This window comes from Melanerpes formicivorus, unplaced genomic scaffold (genome assembly GCF_026170545.1).
Source record: "Melanerpes formicivorus ecotype bairdi unplaced genomic scaffold, bMelFor1.0.p_v2 SCAF_12, whole genome shotgun sequence".
Taxonomy (NCBI): domain Eukaryota; kingdom Metazoa; phylum Chordata; class Aves; order Piciformes; family Picidae; genus Melanerpes; species Melanerpes formicivorus.
In genome coordinates, this window is record NW_027142364.1 from 18,599,680 (window position 1) to 18,618,596 (window position 18,917).

The window sequence follows — 18,917 nt, forward strand, 5'->3', positions numbered from 1 at the left end:
TCTCGCCCTCTTTCAGCTCAGTAAGTCTCTGTTTTAAAAGAAACTTAATTTTCCCTTGTTTTTGGAGTAATTTATATTGCTAGTACCACTGTGTCTACAGTACAGTGTTATAGCAGTTAATGTAATATAAATGCATAATGACTTTAGGTTTTTCTCCTTTATTCTGGATTTTTGAGTGAGGCTTTGCATTTGAAACTGAGTTCTGCACTTACCCTGGAGCATATGTTCCATTTATATTTCCTGAGCCTGTGGAAATAATAGGAGCAGTGTCTCAAAAATGCTTGCATGTTTTAATTATTTTTTTTTTTAGCTGCCCTCCTGCTGCCTCATCTTACATCTCTGTGAACTGCAAACATGCAGAGTGAAGCTTGTAAACTTCCCACTGTGCCTTAGATGTCAAGATCATTGTGATTTTTAGAACAAACTTAACATGAATGCTTGCTGCATCTTTTCTTTGAACAGCTTCCAGAGTATAGCATGGCCTGATCCTCGAAATTCAAGGCATGGTATGTCAGGTACTTCCTTATGAGGTGCATAATGTTCTCTTATGTGGCACATCAAACATGTCAAATTGTGTTTTCTACACTGATTTATCACAGACTAGACTAAATGTAATTTTCTTTTAAGTTTATTACAGTGGAGACTTTGGTTACCTTTTAAAAGCACCACAGAATACTTTTGGTCTTTACACTGAACTGTCTTTGTAGAAACCAGACATGGTGCTTTCATGCATTGCTTTTTTTTTCATATGGCAGGTCAGAATTCAGTACTAAGTTCTGAGCTCTTCTGTTGTTTGTCTATGTTTTTTGGAACCTGTGGCTGAGAGATTGGTCTGTGAAACCTCTGTAAAATGTATGTGTCTAGAACATCAGAAGAAGTATGTTTTCAGTTTGAGGATTTGGTGTACAGCCTCCTTAAACTGCTTTTGAAGTTCCTTGTGGTTTCTTTCTGTCTCATAGTGTTTCAAAATCTAGTCCATCAAATTGAAGTTTCATTAATGTTAATTTGTTTTTTTTTAACTTGAACTTGCAATATACAGAGCTGCTAATTTGTTTGATAGTCTTCATCTGACTAGTTCACTCATTTTACTGTTAGTATGACTGATACTTCTGCTTTTAAGTGTCTTCTGTTTTTTGTTTCCTTATTTCCAGATCATGTTCAAAGATGTACAGCTAGTTTGAGCAGAACTTTATCATCTCCTAGTTTCATTTTAGGGTGTTTTAATTTCTTTTTTCCTGTGCTGATTTGTCACTTTCTTTTTAGTGTGACTCTCCACATCTGACAAGCCTTGGTTTGCCTGGGGTTCTGTAAGGCAATAGATTGGTTTTATATTTCACATTGAGTTTTATGAACACATTCCACTATTCAGCCAGGCAAATGTGGTTTTGGTAGTCTGACTTGTGTACTGTACACTACACTAATGAGCTTTTGCTAGATGCACAAAGGCCCTGTGGCTGCTAGATGCCTTTGTTGAGTGTGAATATAATCTTAGGACAATGAAAAGTGTTTTTCTGGTAGCAGCTGTTGCCATGCTGGAAAAAGGAGAATATACATGTTTTGTGTGGTTGAAAAGCTGAACGCATTTCAGAGCATTGGTAATGAGTATTTGCTATCAATACTGACTTGCATGTTCAGGTCAGAGCGGTAAAGTTCTGACTTCAGAAGAACGATATCTATGGCCATTTTCTCCATATTTGGTGGGTTAACTCCAGCCTCCTGAGAACAGAAATGTGAAAGCAGAATATACTTCAAAGCAAAACACTTTAATATACATCTTGTGTTCACACAGAAGAGCATTTTGGGTTTTGTGTTGGTTACACATAGGCTTGTCTACTAGTCAGACACTTTACAGGCACATCTATTCTGAACATGAGGCTTTGGTGTATGTTTAACTTTTATTACAGATTCTAATTTTGATGTTATTAGTGGAGGGTTAGAGCATCTGTTTAATGTGCCCTTGTTACAGCTACAGATTCCCAAATAGATGCCTTCTATCTTTTGATAGGAATGGGATTTTCAGAACGGTGTGCATTTGTATTTTGTACTTTTTTTTCCCTCCAGATATAGTTCTGAAACCTGTCAAAATAGTTGAGCAGCTGAGTTCTTTGCTGCCAACCATTAATGCAGTTTAGTTCTAACTTGATAGTTCTCATCATCTTCAGTTGTTGAAACTACACTAGGAATGTCTGGGTTTCTGTAAAATCTAGCAGTTCTCAGTGTGCAGCTATGTCATCTAGACCTTAACTGATATCTTTTCCTTAAAAGAAGACTTGAAGTTTTTTCTTATCTTGTGGGTTTTTTTGGCAGTTTCTTCTGTTAATCTTTTCCCTTGCTGTTACAAATCAACTCCTAGTTGCACTGTGGGAAGAAGGGGCTATCTCCATCTGGAGAGAGCACAAAGACCCCACCTTGAGTACTGTGTCCAGTTCTGGAGCCCCTATTACAAGAGGGATGTGGAGGTGCTGGAACGTGTCCAGAGAAGGGCCACAAGGATGATCAGAGGGCTGGAGCACCTCTCCTATGAGGACAGACTGAAGGAGTTGGGGCTGTTCAGTCTGCAGAAGAGAAGGCTCCCAGGTGACCTAATTGTGGCCTTCCAGTATCTGAAGGGGGCCTACAGGAAGGCTGGGGAAGGACTTCTCAGGATCTCAGGTAGTGATAGGGCTAGGGGGAATGGAATGAAGCTGGAGGTGGGGAGATTCAGGCTAGATGTGAGGAGGAGGTTCTTCACCATGACCATGAGAGTGGTGAGACCCTGGAATGGGTTGTCCAGGGAGGTGGTCGAGGCCCCGTCCCTGGGGGTGTTTAAGAGCAGGCTGGATGAGGCTCTGGCCAGCCTGATGTAGTGTGGGGTGTCCCTGCCCATGGCAGGGGGGTTGGAACTAGATGATCCTTGTGGTCCCTTCCAACCCTGAATGAAACTATGAAATAACAATCAGAATTCTGATGAAATAAAATGACAGTGGAATATATTGAACTTGCTGACTTTAGTGCCTTACAGTACAAAATGAGTAGGCCAGTAATGGGATTAATTATTTCACTTCTAGAATATCAAGAGCAGTTCTAGCTGTTTACATGGATACACTCATTTTAAAAACTCTGTTTTGAGATGGTTGAGCCTAACATGCTTGTTGCTTGCTTTCCCAAGGGTACATTTAGAGCTCTGGCAGAAAGCAGATGTAGTTGTCAACAACTTTTAAGAATTGCTGTCTTTAAGGGAGCTCTTTCTTTATCAACAGACAGCACACTTGAGTGAGTGAGCAGAGAATATTTGTATGGTCAGTGCGCAGAGTTACAGGAAGATGGCAAAGCATACCTTGGGTTTTAGCTTCTTGAAACTCATTTCCCACTTGATAGCTACTTCTAATACAGACCCTTAATCAGGATATTTTTAAAAGAAACTCTCTTAATCTGCTTACTGTTTTATAAAAGCTATACATGTGAACACCTGGCTTTTCTGGTTTGTTTGTTGGGTTTTTTTCCCACCCAGTCTGGCAGCTGTCAATTTGTTTTGGAGGAAGATAAGACTTGAAAAAGGATAGAAAAACATGCTTCTTTCTCAGAATACAGCCTTACATTCTTTGACTTACTTGGTGTTGATTCTGTGTGTTGTTTTTGGTGGTGATGTTTTTGTTTTAAGAAATTCCTAGTTTACAAAGGAGGAGAGCTTGACAGGGAAGACAAACATTTTAACAGCTCTCTTCAGCTGTTCACCTTCTAGCCCTTCTCAGCTGTACATACTGTTACAGTTCCCCCTAGTCTTTTTTGCAGATACTGTCATCTAGTCCATTAAAATGTCTTTCAGTGCTTGAAATGCTCCTGTTGTCCAAACTCATTATACAAAACTTTGTATTGAGTTATTAGCATCTTTCTTAGAGGTGGCATTTTGTCTCTGACAAATAATAATATTATGTATACATATGATATTAAATGATGCTTTTCTTACCCTGTTTATTTTTATCATAGACACAGTGACAATACAAATTGATGGGATTTGTTCTCTACCAACATTGTACTTTTGCTTAATGGGCAGCCGAGAACAGGACTAAGGTCATCTCATTCCCTGGTCCTTTCAGGATGGTGAGAACTGGCTAAAGAGAAAATGGCTGAAGCATTCAGGAAGCATTCACTGAATATGAGAAATTGTGCTCTATTAGAAAAATATGGAGCAACACCTAGTTTCATATGGCATCTACTTGCTTTTATGACCAAATAAATGTGTTATTAAAATCCTTTTTTAATCAGTTTTTTATAATGTCTTTACCTTTGGACACAGCTATCTGAATTTATAAAGGCTTGTTGTGTACCTTGAGTACTGTGTCCAGTTCTGGGCCCCTCAATTTAAGAAGGACTTTGAGACACTTGAACGTGTCCAGAGAAGGGCAATGAGGCTGGGGAGAGGCCTTGAGCACAAGCCCTACAAGGAGAGGCTGAGGGAGCTGGGGTTGTTTAGCCTGGAGAAGAGGAGGCTCAGGGGACACCTTATTGCTCTCTACAACTACCTGAAGGGTGTTTGTAGCCAGGAGGGGATTGGTCTCTTCTCCCAGGCAACCAGCACCAGAACAAGAGGACACAGTCTCAAGCTGCGCCAGGGGAAGTTTAGACTTGAGGTGAGGAGAAAGTTCTTCACTGAGAGAGTCATTTGCCATTGGAATGTGCTGCTCAGGGAGGTGATGGAGTCCCCATCCCTGGAGGTGTTCATGACAGGATTGGACGTGGCACTTGGTGCCATGGTTTAGTCATGAGGTTATGGGTTGGACTTGATGATCTTTGAGGTCTCTTCCAACCTTGGTGATTCTGTGATATGACTGCTTTATTCAGATACTTTAGGAGCAAGTGCAATAGGCAGAAAACAAATATTTAGGATGTTTGTCCCTTAGCCATAGCCATACTTTGAGTGGTATTGCCTTCTGCTGTGTCTGCTAGTACAAGGTTATGCCTCTCCTACTGAGTAGATCAGTGCAGCTGGAGCTTCTCAGCAAGCAGTACAAAGCCTTTACCTCTTCACTGTGTGAATGTCAGATTTTGATACAGCATGAATTGAGATGTCTCCTTGGCTGAAAGTCTTCAGTATGTTTATGCTCAATTAGGAATTTTAACTTAACTGTGTCTGTTGGTGCTTGGAAGACATTTGTCATGCACGTGAGTAAGAAGTTTTTCTGCAAGGAACCTGATTCAGGTGCATCAGCACTGCTCTACCACAAACCAAACACCTGGAAGTGGGAAGAGGATTAAGAGATGAACTTCAATCTGTTTAGTTCTCTGAAACAAAACATTAATGTAAATCAAGACTAATAGCTAATTATGTTCTTTACTAGGCAGGATGAGGACAGCGCATTGACTGAACTCTCTCTGTTCCTATGTTTATAATTGATCTATTATTGCTTACAGAATACACCAGGTTGGAAAAGACCTTTGAGATCATCAAGTCCAACCTATCACCCAACACCACCTAATCAACTAAACCATGGCACTAAGTGCCTCCTCCAGTCTTATTTGAAACACTTCCAGTGATGGTGACTTCACCACCTCCCTGGGCAGTCCATTCCAATGGCAAATTGCTTTCTGTGAAGAATTTCTTCAAATGTCATGTTAAAATGTTACCTATATATACAAGTGTCTATAGATATAGACACATTGTACTTCCATAAAAACTGAAACTTGTACACACATCTACACAGGTATGAACATAGGTATCTTTAGCATGAAGTTGCTATCACAAAATTCTGATTGAACTCCCAAGTTATTAAGACATGTTTCACTTAATATTTTACTTCTGAATGGTCTGAACTTTATTTCCCTGCTTTGCTGTCTTTATGTAAGCAACTTTGATCAACAGATCTGATGTCTTAAATATGTAAAGACTCCTCTTATGCTGATGTTAACCTGTGATTAGCTGTTATTTGAAGCAGACTGTTACCTTTCTATTCTTAAGTCACTCTAAGTTTTTTGTTTTCTAATGTGATGGGCTGGATGTTAGGAAGAAGTTCTTCACAGAAAGTGTGATTGGCCATTGGAATGGGCTGCCCAGGGAGGTGGTGGAGTCACCATCACTGGAGGTGTTTAGGAAAAGACTGGATGGGGCACTGGGTGCCATGGTTTAGCTGATTAGATGGTGTTGGGTGATGGGCCGGACTTGATCTTGAAGGTCATTTCCAACCTGGTTTATTCTATTCTGTTCTGTTCTAACTGATCTTGCATGCCACTGTTGTATTTCTGGTTTAATACCTTACTCATAAGGAACTGGAAGTTCTGATTGTTTTGGTAATTATTAAGGTGTGTATGTTTTCTGGATTTGGAATTCTAGTCTTGCAGACTTAAGTATTTTGTCAGTAAGGTAAGAGAACATTGCAACCTTGACTTTTAGATGTCCAGTGGGCCTCAACACAGACCACTGTAGAAATTCTGAAATACACCTACAGGGGCTTATGTCTTGCTATACACTATGTGCAGAAATGAGGCAGACTGTTTCTTTTAATGCCTGGATGTTGGAAGCATGAGAATATTCCTGTGTATTGGAACAACTGGAATGTTTCCCACCCCTTGAAGGCTAAAATCTTGTGAATAGGAGAAAATACTTTCTTATAGGTAATTTTTAGATCTGTAGGGGGGTGGGTTGGTTTGTTTGTTTTGGGGCAGGGGGTTTGGTTTTGCTTTGATTTCATTTGGGTTTTTTTGCGGGTTGTTCTGCATTGCTTCATTGTTGTCTGGAGTTTATCTGATTACATTTCATGAGATGTATCTAATTATGCTGCTTTTATAATGTTGGAGTCTCAAAAAAAGTAACTTTTTAGACATTTATATTGGTTCTTTAAGTAGGCTTTTTCTGATTTTAAGATGATAAGAGTTCTTATCTAAGCAGTGAGCTATTCTGTTGATTAATCTGCTGTTGCTAGGTATCAAAAGGCTTGGATATGTTGGGTTTGTCTTAGTCAGCATTCAGCTTTTGTATAGCTCACACCGCAGATCATGTAGGCTACCATGTCATGTCAAGGGTTATGTTATGATCATGACTAGTAGGCAACTTGACCAAGAAAGGGAAAAGAAGAAATATATGCACTGTACAAATGGAAAATGTCCTCTGTTTTCTTCTTTTTTTTCTCTCTCTTTTTTTCTGATTGAGAAAACAAAGCAGGTTTTTAGAATTGTTCAGAAGGGCAGGTTTTTTATTCTATAGGTTTTTGCAGGATACATTAAAATTAACATTTAATAAAATGTTCTTTGTGAATATGATATAATGATAATAATGAATATTATGGTATAGATTAATGGTATTTAGTAGATAGCAGGTAATAAAATGTTAATCTAGATGCTCTTTGAGAAGTGCTTGAATAAGGGTATATTGTGTTGTGTATTGCCATATAATTTTGCAAATACCCAAAAAAGTCACCAAGATGATGCACAGCAGCTGCTTAGTGGTTCCACACTTCCACGTGTACCTGTGAAATTGTAGTACTCTTCTAGTTTTCCTATTTAATGATCTTGCCTCAAGAGGCCTGTGTGACCTGTGTAATCTCATATGCCCATGTCTCTTTTTCTCCCCCTCAATCCTCTTTGAAAATGTGATTAGATAGAGAGGTGTCAGTCTATGTAAAAATTATACCTGAATTCTACCTTGTAATTTCAACTGGGTAAGCTACTACAAGTGTAAATGTCCTCTTCAGATTCACTGAAGGAATTCACATGATGGAAATGTAACCTTATATGGTTATTTATGCCATCAGCTTTTAAAGCAGCTTTCAAGGCTTTTTAAAAAGCTAGCTCAGATTACTGAAGTATCTAGAGATGTGGGAGATAAGGGTTTAAAGGGGAGCTGTAGATGACGAGAAATACTGGCACGAGCACAGTGGGGACATTAAGAGCAGCTCTGATCAGAGCTGTGAAAAGTACCATCTCAGAATGCCTGAAGTCTAAAACTTTGCATGTTCTTAGAAGCTGCTGCAGTACAAATTTAAATCAGACATTGGCAAGTTGCTCACAGGGTAGAGATGCCTTCTGCAGAAGCACTTTGCCTTGATAATGATGTCCCTTTCAAAGGGCAGGGAAAAGAGCCTCATTAAACACTTTTCATCTGCTTGTACTTTGTGGTCTTAAACATTTAAGGTTATTATTTTCTGTTATTATTTCTCTCCTTGGTTAACACAGCCTGCTGGCATAAGCTCCCCCACCACTAACAGGGTTTGGGGGGGAAAATGGCCTGGGAGGCAGAGTTGTTAGTCAAGATAAGGACAATTTACTACTTTAGTGCAGGGATATCAGATTATACAAAGCAGGAAAGAAAAAGGTACACAGGCAGCAGACCAATGGAACTTGAACCCCACTGTGAGCTGCACAAACCTGAGCAGGCATTGCTCAGGTCTTTCGTATCTCTTTTTTCCCCTCCCTTGGCAACAGTTGTCTGGGTGAGGAGCAAAGGTGATTTTATCTTTGTTGATTCACATCAAGAGAGACAAGATTTAGTCTCTTACAGGTGTGTTCCTTACAACCAGAATTCACAGGGAAGAGGTGATGTGTTCTGTCTCTAGTGTTGGGGATGTGTTAAAAATTGCTTTAACAGTATGGTATCTAACTGATAAATGCTTTCTAAGTGTGTATGGTGATTTAGGAAGCATTGCTGTGAGATGAATATAGTTACTTAGGTTAGAGAAGGTGGGCTAATTTGAAAATATACCCTAGCAATGGGGTGTAAATCAGTCTTCTCTTACTTCACATGCATGTAGTATTGCAGGGAGAGTGAGCCATATTAAAAAAAAAAAAATCCACACAGTGGAAAGTCATCCAGAGGGAAAAGATGATGTTTAGAAGAGCTTTTGTTCCCAGTGAGCTATATGTGGTAGTTTACATCTGGTATACAGTGATATCCGCATACTGAATTGCAGGAAGAGCAGGTATTGAGGGTGGGGGGCCAGGGTCTGTTTTTAAGATATATTTGTGCTCAATATTTAGCAAAAAGAAAAGAAATGTAATTAGAAGACCATGAACCAGGGTATGAGTTATTTCTTCCAAAGGAGAAACAATGAGAGGAGGATGTCTGCTGAAACAGAGCCTCAGTCCAGGCAGCTAAGAGAGATCCACGGAAGGAAATCTGTTCAGTAGCTCATAATTGTCCTGAGCTCCAGGTAGATGTTGATCTTTTATTCCACCAGTTTCCTTTTGGTAATGTTTCTGCTCTGCAATAAAGAGCCAGAGTAAATTTGACTTGACACTGTTCCTTACCTAATGATGAAGGAGTCTAAGGCCAAGTCTTGGTAGATACTGGTTTCTCTTCAAGGAGCTAAAAATAGTACAGCAGCAGCCTGCAGGCAGAGGTTGAATGCTTCACTTCCACAATGTTTCAGTGTTGAAAAGGCTTGGGATGTATTACTTTCTGGTTCAATTTGATGCAAATTAGTAGCTTGCAAATGGCAGCCTACAAAGGTAGCTTATTAGCCAGTGCACCTTTGTCAGGTTCCAGTTAAAGAGAAAACAGTGTTTAATCTGGGAGATTCATTTATCTTGGAGATCATTTGCGATTTCTTTGACTAGACCAAGTCTAGTTTCTAGGGAACTTTTCTTTCAACCAGTATCTGACTGTCAGTGGACACAATAAGGGATACTGAGTGCTAATTCATACTGAAATGTGTGGTCAGATGATTGCCCTGCAAGAAAACTTTAGCGAATATTCAGTTCATATGTTTGCAATCTGGAGATTTATATTATTTAATGATATGTGCAATTAATTGAGGCCCATTCTTCTCTAGTGTTTTGATATGGCCTCTAGGTTATTGCTAGTTGTCTTATTTACTGGTAACTGTCAGTGCCTCTTAACATTTGTAGCACTTTGACAAACCATGGAGAAAAAAGAGACAACAGTATGCCAGTACCTTATGGCTTTTGTAATTTTGAGTATCACAGTATCACAGTATCACTTAGGTTGGAAAGGACCTCGAGGATCATCAAGTCCAACCTATCAACACAGACCCCATGACTAGACCATGGCACCAAGTGCCACGTCCAATCTCCCCTTGAACGCCTCCAGGGTTGATGACTCAACCACCTCCCTGGGCAACCCGTTCCAATGCCGAATTACTCGCTCGGTGAAGAACTTCCTCCTCACCTCGAGTCTAAACCTCCCCTGGTGCAGCTTGAGACTGTGTCCCCTTGTTCTGGTGCTGGTTGCCTGGGAGAAGAGGCCAACCCCTTCCTGGCTACAACCACCCTTCAGGTAGTTGTAGAGGGCAATGAGGTCACCCCTGAGCCTCCTCTTCTCCAGGCTAAACAATCCCAGCTCCCTCAGCCTCTCCTCATAGGGCTTGTGTTCAAGGCCTCTCCCCAGCCTTGTTGCCCTTCTCTGGACACGTTCAAGTGTTTCGATGTGCCCAGAACTGGACACAGTACTCAAGGTGCAGCCTAACCAAAGCAGAGTACAGGGGCACTATGACCTCTCTGCTCCTGCTGGCCACACTAGTAGCACAAGGTGTCAGAAATGCTTTGAAGCAATTTGGTCTCATAAGAAAAATGCTGCATGCATTCAAGGGCATCAAAATCAGGCAGTGTTTCTAATTTTTTTTTCTTTTATTTTATATATTGTGTTCAATTTGGGGTTCAAAATGTTGACAGATATCTTTGTTATTCATCCTGCCTTGCACATTGCCATATTTTTTTCCCCATTCTATTTGGGGATGTTTTAATACTTTTAATACTTACATTTTCAAAACTGAGCATTGAAAGTGGTAGCATTTTTTTTTTTTTTACTTGCTGAATATCCTAAAATCCAGTAATATTTAAGTACTTTGACAATGTAAATTCTAGACTCTATCTCTTAATTGCCAACTTATTTTCCTGGTGGAAAAAAAAAGTAGAATAAAATAGATGTGTTAACTGGCAGGCTGTGGTAAACCTTTCACTTCCTCCTGTTTGCTGTTCATAAGAACTCTATTTTAATAGTACCATGCAATAGAGGATATCTTTGTGACGGTTAACCAATGTACAACAATAGGATTTCTAGTAAAATATGAGATTTTGGTACCACCTTGTTTTTCAATGGAACAGAAAAAAACACTAAAAAAGAGCTTGGAGAAATTAGTTTCTTTCTTTTTTCCTTTTTAATCTGCTCCGGTCCTGACCTGCTGTTCCACACTATCCCAGCAAAGTCATTCCTCCAAAAAATCATACATTGTGCCCCTGTCCTCAGCACTGGTTAGGCCACACCTTGAGTACTGTGTCCAGTTCTGGGCCCCTCAGTTGAAGAAGGACATTGAGACACTTGAATGTGTCCAGAGAAGGGCAACGAGGCTGGTGAGAAGCCTCGAGCACAAGCCCTATGAGGAGAGGCTGAGGGAGCTGGGATTGTTTAGCCTGGAGAAGAGGAGGCTCAGGGAAGACCTCATTGCCCTCTACAACTACCTGAAGGGAGGTTGTAGCGAGGAGGTGGTTAGTCTCTTCTCCCAGGCAACCAGCACCAGAACAAGAGGACACAGTCTCAAGCTGTGCCAGGAGAAGTTTAGGCTTGAGGTGAGGAGAAAGTTCTTCACAAAGAGAGAGTCTTTTGCCATTGGAATGTGCTGCCCAGGGAGGTGGTGGAGTCACCATCCTTGGAGGTGTTCAAGAGGAGATTGGACATGGCACTTGGTGCCATGGTTTAGTAGTCATGAGGTCTGTGGTGATGGGTTGGACTTGATCTTTGAGGTCTATTCCAACCTTGGTGATTCTGTGAAGGCAACATTCTTTTGAAGACAGATAGTCCAGAAGAGCAGGGAAAGAGTTCTGTGATTCTTCTACCAAAAAAAACCAATAAACATACCTAGTTCCTCTTTCCTTTCTCCTAGGCAGTGCTTAGCTTCTGCTGCTAGCACACACAACAAAGTGCAGTGCAGGTCTCCACAGTTTAGCCAGACAAGTCTGCCACAGTTAATCCTTACCAAAGAGACACCCACATCTGGGCTTTCCTTGAAGTAATGTTTGAGTACTAAAACAACACTATGAAGGTACTTGGTGTGTCAAGGCCTGTGTGGAGTTTTAAAGTCAGTCACTGTTGTGCTACCAGTAGGTTCAGTATGTAACTAGAGGCATCCAGTTCTTGCAGACTGGTGTTTGTACTGAGCTGTTAGAGAAAGGGGAGTATTGATTGTTATGGCACTAAGATCACACAGTCTCAAGCTGTGCCAGGGGAGGTTTAGGCTGGATGTTAGGAAGAAGTTCTACACAGAGAGGGTGGTTGGCCATTGGAACGGGATGCCCAGGGAGGTGGTGGAGTCACCATCATTGGAGGTGTTCAGGAGGAGACTTGATGGGGTGCTTGGTGCCATGGGTTAGTTGATTAGGTGGGTTGAATTAGTTGATAGGTTGGACGTGATGATCTTGAAGGTCTCTTCCATTCTATTCTGTTCCATTCTATCATCAATAGGGGATGTATATAGTTTTTAAATGCTAAGTTGTATTTTATCATTTTTAGTTAAGAATGGGCTAATTCTAGACCCTTATTCTAGAAATATGAATTTTACCGTATCACCTAAGAAAGAAGAAAATTGAAAAAGAAAAGGGAAATTCTGCTGCAGAAGCAGACAGCAAAAGTGCTGCTGCGTTCCTGACAGAGGAGGCATATATGAATGTGGAACTCTCATTTAGTATTTCCCAGATGAGTTAAAAAAAAAAAAAGGGAAGTGATTGTTCTAGTAACATATGTATAGGAGAGCTGGTTGTAACTGTAAAAGGTTCTTCAGTATTGTGAACTTCAAAGATGAATGTTTCCTGAAATGTCACACTTCCCTTACATATGGCTCATAACCTTTAGAAGTGGCTACAGTAAAACAAAACCCATTTCAGATTCAACACATTAATCCTCCTTGAGAGATGTGCAGAGCTGTCATTTTCGCCAAGCACTGGGGGTTTCCATGGATCTCTTCCACAGGGACACTGCCTTTTAGCAGGCATGCTAGCAAAACTTAGAAAAATCTGTCCTCCATGAAAAGCAGCTCTGTGCAATCTCCATGAAAAGCAGCTCTGTGCAATCTCCAGTGTTACCCTTTTGTTTCTGTAAACCTCCAAGAATGAAGGAACCCATTTCCACAATGCTGCCATAGCACTGTGCTTTCATTTGTTCTTTGTTGGGTGTTTTTCTTTTAAAATATCTCTAGTAACCATTGCCAAGGAAGCTGCATACTGTCAGTCTTTCAACCTGACTATTTAAAAATGAGGTGATTAAACCTATAGTGCTGGATAACATGTGGTTCATGGATTTTCTGGTTTGATTTGCACATTTGTTCATAATATTACAGAATAACAGAATTATTGGAGTTGGAAGGGACCTCAAGGATCATCCAGTTCCAAACCCCGCTTTCTACTAGGTCAGGTTACCCAGAGCCACATCGAGCCTGGCCTTAAAAACCTCCAGGGATGGGGCTTCCATCACCTCCCTGAGCCACCTGTTCCAGTGTCTCACTGTGTACTCTCAACTGCATTTAGTGCTTTGGAAGAGTGTTTTTCCAATTAATGTAGTATTTATTTGCCAAACATTATATGTGTAGTAGGTTAAGCAACATGGCACTGGAGGTACATTGTTTTTTTGGGGGATAGAAGCATTTCCAGAAGTATTTCTGAAAGAACAAAGGCAAATTGCTCAGAGACAGAAAGTCAGTGGAAGTGGGATCCCTCTGCCCTTGTGACTCTTACCCCATAAATTATGACAAAGAGTTGTTTCTGAGGGAGGAAGGAAGTCAAATGCAGAATCTGTGCTAAATGTCTAATAACTTTGGACTATGTCACTTCTCAGCCTCTTGCCTACCCTCAGCCTGCTTCTGGTAAGCAAGGCCCAAGCAGTGTTCAGGGTGCATGCCCCAGCCTTGACAGGGTGTGCATAGTGTTCAGGAATAGCCAGAACACTGGTGTGTTACCCAGCCTGCTTTGGTCATGAATCCAAACCTCATCACTACACAGGCTCCTATAATAAGTTAACTCAGTCCTGGGCAAAGCAAGTACAAAAATGATCCAGATCCAGACGTGAAGGAGAGACTCACAAAGGCTGCTGTTACAAGGGAAAATACAGAAGGACAGTAATTGGCTTCAACTGCTCGTTTCAACAATTTATACTTAGTTTATGACTCTAGGATTTTGGGGGTAATATTGTCTTCTTAAGAGAAATTGTAACTTATCTCAAATGGCTAGTGGTTTATTGAACATGACCTAATTATGAGATGAATGGGAAGGATTTTCTCACAGGCTGAGAAAAGCTCTGTGGGAAAGAGCTAGGAAGGGTTGTCTTTAACTGGCAGGAGGGCACGAATGGAAGTTAACTCTTGAGAGACTGCTCTGGATGACATGAGCTATCCTGGCACCCAGAAAGAATATTTCAAATGTGTTTGAAGTTACAGAAAAGGACTAAATCCACTTCAGAGCTGCAGTGTGATTTTGAGTACAGTTTCTTTGGAGAGCCCTGCAGTGATTGAGCTTGTGTCTCCCAAAGACAGGCAGTAGTAACCTGCAGTACATTTCTTGAATGAATTTTATAGTAGTTAAAGTTCTCCCCATAGAAATTAATGATTACCTGCTATCTCAACAACCCTACAAGACTGTGCTATTTCTTTTAAACATGAGGTTCTGTGGGCTGCACAGTTCAGTATTCGTTTTAAATTGCCTGAAATATGCCAGTAAACAGTGGTGGAGAATGGAATGTTGTACTCAAGTCTTGCAGATGATATACATTCCCTACTGGTTGCATGCTAATAAAAATTGTGGCAAATGTCTCCAAAGACCTTGAAGCTGGACCAAGAGAATAGTGAAAGGCAGCTGCTGAAAGGCAGGGATCTGTTTGCTGCCAAGCCTCTGTGTTGTTTCAGCATATAACACAGTAGAGCTGGCTGGAGGAATGGAGTGTGAATGAGTTTCAGTAAGTGTTGCTTAATATTCCTGTTCTCTATTGTTTATCAGTTAAAGCTGCAAACCCTTTAATCACCCTAAGGAATTACAGTCTTGATCTTAAGCTCTCCAGAGCTCTCATTTTAGAAGCTTTTCAAGTGATTTCAAGAGTGTGGCCTGGGAGAAATAATATATGAAAGACAGCATCCGTTTCAGGGAGAGTGTATTGAGGAACTGGCTCTAAGTATGCTATACCTAAACTTTTAATCAGTAAAAAATGCATAAACATCACTAACATGGCAGCCATTTTTTTCCCTTTTGGTTATAATTTTATAATAATGCTATAGATACAAGGATAGAAGCCCAGTTGCACAGAATAACTGCAGATTCTGGAAAGAATTTTGATTGTTGTTAATAGTTTGAAAGCAAAACTGGAATTGCTGGAAAAAAACATATTGCACACTGTAAATTACCACAAAAGTGTGTTTAATTTATCAGTTGTGGACGATTTAAAGCGCCTACCTGTATCTGAATGCACTTCTGGAACTTACTGTTATTACCATCATCATTATTAGCATTTTATTGTGGTGGTTTGATTTCAGTGTCACTAAAGTTTGGGTTCAATTGTTACACGTGTAAGGTCAAATTAAATCGAATGGCAATTCAACAGTTGGTTCTGATAATCTCAAATATGGATACAGAAAAAGTTAGTGTGAAAGAAGAGCTAAATAAGGAGTTTTGAAAACATTCTTACTGGGACTCACAGCCTTCTCTTTTTCAAATGTTTTCTTATATGGGAGTCACAGACTGGAAAATATATTTTATGAAGCTAAGAGAAACGACTTGTTTCTTAAAGTATATGACATAAATTAAACTTATTTGTTATGGACTTTTCCCCCAGGTTCCCAGAAGAAGTTGGTTTCATTTGCTTTCCATCCCACTGCAGACCAAGGGCAGAGGTGTTATGGTTAGAAGATTGCTGACCAGTCAAATGTTTGCTGACCACTTGATGATGGTTGAATTCTGCTAATCTTCCCTTTTGGGAGGTACTAATTTGAGTCTCTGTTCTCTACAAATACAACCTGACAAGAAACCTTGAGGAGTACAATTAAGTTTGAAGCCACAGCTCCTTTTTCAGAATTGCCTGAAACCATCCAAAGGATTAAAACCTGTCTTGACAGGCAATGTGGTGGTGTAAGCACTGCCTTCACAGGAAAACAGGATAACCCCAACCCTTCCACAGGTGTTCTTCCTGAACCCACTTACTGCCAATCAAACCCTTATTCCCCCTGTGATTTCTTTTTTCAATTACTCCCCCCTCCAAGACTTTTAAATTATCCAAGCCTTTGCAAAGTCTGAAGCCAGCTGCAATCTCACTCATTTAAAAAATCAAAATAAATTCTGGTAATGTATTAGATTACATTTCTTCCCCTGGTGTCTAAAATGAGTTCTTCCTTATCCTGTGCTAGAAATATTACAACTTCTCTTCCTCAACATCTACGTTCTGTAAGAAGTTAATAACAAGAGGAACTTAAAGTGAAGATGCAGGTGCCAAATGATCTAGCCATCCTTTACACAGGTGTGAGTAATCTGCACTTCTCTTTCTTAATGTTTTGACTAAAAAAGGCTTATTTCATATGCGTGCTTCAAACTGCAATATAGTGCTTCATTTCCTTCATAATTTCTGAAGCTGGGAGCTTAAATAATGTTTTTTCTGGGCCTCAGCACATTGCTTGATCTTGCAAAATCTATTTCATGGTCTGCTAGATCCTAATGGAGATTATTGGGAGAGAAACAACATTTATTTATATAAAATTTACTGCCAACTGCCTAAAAACCTATAAGCAATTGAAGTAGCAAGTTGTTTTAAGTTTTTAGTTTATCTTCTCAGTATGTAAGAAAATATGCAGAGGTCACAGTTTCAACCCCTAAAAAGCTCCCCCAGAATGGTTTATATTTACATGTCAAAGTATTCAGACACAGTATTTTTGCAAATTTTTAAATGAGGCTGTGTATTAATGGGTTTGTTGGAGATGCATTTAATTTTCAAGCCTCTGCTTCCCAAGGACATTGAAACAAATTGGCGATAAATGTAAAATCCGATCTTTCATGCATCTGTTAATGGAATCAACTTTAAAGCTTAACCATATACAAAAAGATGGGGAACTTCCATGGATGCTCTTAGCAGGCTTTGAGAATGACCTTGAGATTAGCTGTGTTAATTACATTTCTAACAGAGAATCTGCAGCAGGCCTGTTGCCTACAGCCACATTGTAAATTAGTGCTGCATCGCAGATTACAATTTCATTGTTCAAGGGAAGTGGGGAGGGGTGTGTGGAAATTACCATTCTAAGGTCTCCAGTGGGATCTACAATACATCTTTGAAGACCAAAGTGAAAAGTCTGGTATGATAACATGTATGCTATACAAACCAAAGAGAGTCAAAAGATTGTTTTCCCCCCAAAGAGCTCACTGCGCAGTATACACCATCTACTCTTTACCTTATGGGATATGTCATATAGTGTACACATGAAGCTTTATTTTCAAGTGGTGGTGATGTTTATGCCCAATTTCAGATGTTTTGAGGATGCCTTCTTTAGGTGTTGCCAGCTTTGTGTAGTGAGTGTTTCTAATCAGAGAGGTTTGTGGGTTTGAATTATCACAATTGTGTTCCTTTTGCAAACATGCAACAGGTTGCAAAGACATCTGAAATTCTTTATGTCAACCAATGCATGCATTTACAGTAGGGGGAAAAAGACTATTGGGAGAGAGCTATCTGTTGTTCACAATGTTAATAATTGCATTATATATTGATTTTAAGTTCAATACTCTCTGTGTAGAACAGAGTGATAATGTAATGAGTTAAAAGGTTTCATGAGTTCAAGTTTGAAATAGTGGAGCCATGGCTTAATTTTGTAGGTCATTCTACATCTGTGCCAATAATTCTTTAGGCAATGGCACATTATGTGTGCACCTACTACTGTTAAAGGGGTAAAGACTCTTAAAAGTGTCTTATTAGTTCTGTTTTATTGAAACCTTTATATCCAAAGTGCTGGAGACACATGATGATTAAGATTGCAAGTGCAGTGGCTTTAGGCAAAAGGGAACATTGTATTTAACTTTCAGAAACCTTTCCCAGTTATGTAAAATAACTTCACATTTTATCTTTTGTTTTCATTTTATTTTTTAGTGATCTGGATCTTAGAGCTTTCTGAGGCTATCAAGTTGGCAGTCTACTGCAAGGGAAGGTTTACTGAGACATTGGAGTTTTACAGTCCAAGCATATTAGATAAGTGAAAATGCATGTTTACCTTTTCATGTGAGTTGATGCAATGAACAAGCAACACAGAAAATAGTGCTCTGAAAAGGTAGCAAGAGAAATTTCACAATGATAAGATGATGGAGTAACAAATGGTAAGCTTTGCCAACATTATGGGAGGTGAAATTTTTAGGTTTCACCATGGTATGTTTTATCTTGTTCTTTCTTGGGTTGAAATGATGCAATTTGTGATTTTGTTGTTTTGACTTCTTTCCTTTGTTTGTTTTGTTTGCCTGGAGACAGCATTTGTTTGGGGTGGTTTGTTCTGTTTGTGTTTTTTATTCTCTGCTTGGTTAATTAAGTTGAGAGAGCAATTGTGCTTTCATTTGTATTGATATGGATCTGGAATAACTAAATGACATTCATATGCATTTAGTCTAGAATAGATGGGATGGAAAAAGAGAACCTAGCTACAGTATGCATTGATGAGTAGGATGGAGATGAGACTTGAATATGGGAGATTTTAATTCATGTCCAAATACTTCTATTAATTACAGATTTATGCTTTAGGAAGAGATTTAAAATACAAGTTCAGGAGATAAAATGAAGGAAGAAAATTCACCTTTGATCTGTACTTATGCTACAAGAAGAGATATCTTTTGCCAACCTAAAGCTCAAGAAAGGTTCTAGAGAGCAGCTGAGCCGGTAGGTCCAATTGTTCACTGCTGCACTCTTGAGCTCTGTATTCCTGCTGTTGTCCTCACTTAGACACTGACAAACCTGCAGTTGTTTGGTCAGCCAGTTCATGCAGCTGAACTGAAAATTC

The 18,917-nt window shown here is 39.8% G+C and overlaps 1 long non-coding RNA gene across 1 annotated transcript; it reads left to right on the top strand.

Annotated features, from left to right (window-relative positions):
• Positions 1 to 15,755: 15,755 nt before the first annotated feature.
• LOC137444712 (uncharacterized) lies at positions 15,756 to 18,255 on the top strand. Its single transcript, XR_010988225.1, has 3 exons — positions 15,756 to 15,878; positions 16,302 to 16,413; positions 18,023 to 18,255. It is a non-coding gene; the product is annotated as an uncharacterized lncRNA (long non-coding RNA).
• Positions 18,256 to 18,917: the final 662 nt, after the last annotated feature.